Below are 2,996 nucleotides of genomic sequence, written 5' to 3' on the forward strand. Positions count from 1 at the left end.
GGGTCTTTGGTTGTCAGAGGGACTGAGGCGGTGTAGAATATGGGGGGTTCAGGACTCCTCAACTCTACAAAAGGCCACAGGCCATGTGTAAAATACGTTTGTAAATCCCTACGTCCATTGGTGAGCACCTTTACTTTGATAACCTACACGTTGCTTTGGATAAATGCATCTGATGAGACACATTAAATCCCTTTTCTGTTTATTACAGAAATACAGTTGTTGCATTTCTGCATCAAGTCTTTTTTTAACCGTCTTCGCTGTTGGTGAAGCCACATATGCTTCATTACGAGTATGAAATTACAGGGTTAAATAACTGTGAAATCCAACCATGGTGCCTTCCGCTTTGTCCTCAGGGAAAGTCCTTGTAGTTCTAAGTTGTGGGCATCTTTGTTGCAGCTGATGTGGAACAGAGAGGCTGTCCCTAAGGCTCTGATGTCTATGTACCCTGGGCTGTGAACAACTGTTATACCGTTTCCCCATGTTTATAGCAGATAATGTAACAAATTAGATCTACAGGAGGGTCTGACAGCCTCTATACCCCAAGGCACACTGCACCAACTCTGTTGTTTTGCATGTGGCCCTGTCAGGCCCTGGAAAGCCGTGAAACTATAATTTTGAGATTATACATGCAGAGGACATCTTTACAGGCTGTTGGAAGGGTCGACCAGGGTTCAATCACAGATTGATATCATGCTAGCGAAACATCCTTTGCTGAAGCGTGCATTGTCGATCTTTGAAGCTTCAACAAGCAACACACAGACAGAGGGTCTGTGCCAACTACTGCTAAACTGGAATGTTGTTGTTGTATCAGAACATTACTAGAGACTGTGTTCAGGGCTGCTCAGTATGTAGAGTGTAACTTGGAAGATTACAGCACCATAATGGAGAAATGTAATACAAGAAATAACTTTACATCGAAAAGGGAACAATACCTCTGCCACAATGCAATATGTGTTTTTGTGTTATGCTTAGTGTTTTGCCTATGTTATGTAGGTATGTTGCCAACAGAGGCTGTATAATGGAAATAAAATTAAAAAAATACAACATGGTCTCCTCCTCACTTCGATTAGCATCCACACAACTCCCAAAGACCATGACTCAAAGCAAGGCGAACTTGTCATTATTAATTGTAATACATAGCTCATACAGATTGTAGAACATTTTCATATATGGAGTATCAGATGTAAACTGATTTATACTGAAGTGAATAATCTTATCATATCTTGAAGAAAACCTAATTATCTCCAAGGGCAGATTATCTCAATACCTGAATGTGTAATTCATGACCCAGAGATTATTTGCATCATTTTTAAATAATAAAATAAAAAGCAATATCTAAAAGCCTACAGTGAAAAGGTTATGTGATAAATCTATATGTTCTTTTCATATCAGTCCATTGTATATATTCTTTTCATATCAGTCCATTCTATTCATGGATTAATTTCATTTTAATACTGAAAGAAACTTTTTACAATTACCTTCGTTAAACTCATTGAACCTAATCACTTGTTTTGACACACCTGTATAAGGAGAACAAAAAGAAACCTCTTTACTTTTTCAGTAGTCAGGTCATTCTTTCAGGTCATTTCTTGGGTTTGATGTTATCACAGGCTCATTAGTGTTATTCATTGAGGTACATGAATGAACTGACACATCTCAGATGTGATTTCAGAGGGGACTGTAAAATCCCAAAGGGAATTTCTACTGGGATTCCCTTGCATCTACTCTCAGGCCACTCCCTGACACTCATGGGCAGGAACAGTAGCAGTAATGCCAATGGGGCTATGATGATCTGCAACAGCTATCAGCATTCACTGCTCCAACACAGACTGACATCATGCCCTTCAGGCATGTTCATCACTGCTGAGGAAGCACAAAGATTTTCACAGTTATGCTAGGAGTTTATACCTCCTATAAGCACTGGCAGCAGAGCTGGCACAAGCACAAGTTCACTACCACAGCAGCTGGCTCTGTCACTCACTATGTAGGCTCCTATACTCACGGTAAGCCCTGCTGCAACTGACAAAACCTGAATATCCTGTGTCTGGTTGAGGACAAGGGAATAAGACAGTTGGAGTGGTGGTTGGGAAGAGGAAATTGTTAATGATCTAGGCCCCATATTGGCTGGTGTGGATATTGCTCCATGTACAGTTTTTGTACATGTCATCTTATTTTGTGATCAAAATAAAAACAGTGTTATATTTATTTTCAATGTCTTTTCATTAACTTCAGTGTTATTTATTTCTAGTGATTTAAACTCAATCAGTTCGGCGCAGATTCATGACAATCATGGATGACTATTGAACAATATATATACATTTCAAATGAGTGTGCCATCCAAATGATATTCACAATGACAATCCATAAAAAAGATTGTTTCTTTTAGGGATATGTTTTTGTGCGTGCTGTTTGAGTTATCAGAGCAACATTGCTCTCTAGTGGCAAAATAAATATATTTACGAGTATAGGATGTCAACCTCTTGCCTCCTCTTAGCGCATGTAGGCCTACATTTGAATTGTATTCATTTACCTTCCGTCTGTATCCATATCTACATACAAATAATGCTTTGTAGAAAGTACAGTAGAAGATCAAGTATCTGAAGTGCAAAGTTCTACACTATTTTGGTGGTCAGAGTCAAGGAACAGTCTGTAGGATATAGCAACATTGCAAAGTAACCACACTCAGCTAACAGGCGCAGCTATCAAACTACTACAGTATAATAGAACACTGTAATTATACCACAATATTACTACAGTGCAACTACAATGTAAGTCAAATTAAGGATAAAGCACCAATAACATCTCAATTACAGTAGCGAGCTGATTAATGTATGGTGACCAATAATTATAATCTTACAGTGCAATCATATCTAAAATCCCCAACTAGTCTCACAACGTTTTGATTTATGTGCAGTATCTAGTACAGTGCTGGCAGAAACAACATCATATCTGAAGTGAGCATGATCACTAAAACTGAGCTGCATGGTCACGTCCAT

The sequence above is a fragment of the Osmerus eperlanus genome, chromosome 2 (genome assembly GCF_963692335.1).
Source record: "Osmerus eperlanus chromosome 2, fOsmEpe2.1, whole genome shotgun sequence".
NCBI classification, from domain to species: Eukaryota; Metazoa; Chordata; class Actinopteri; order Osmeriformes; family Osmeridae; genus Osmerus; species Osmerus eperlanus.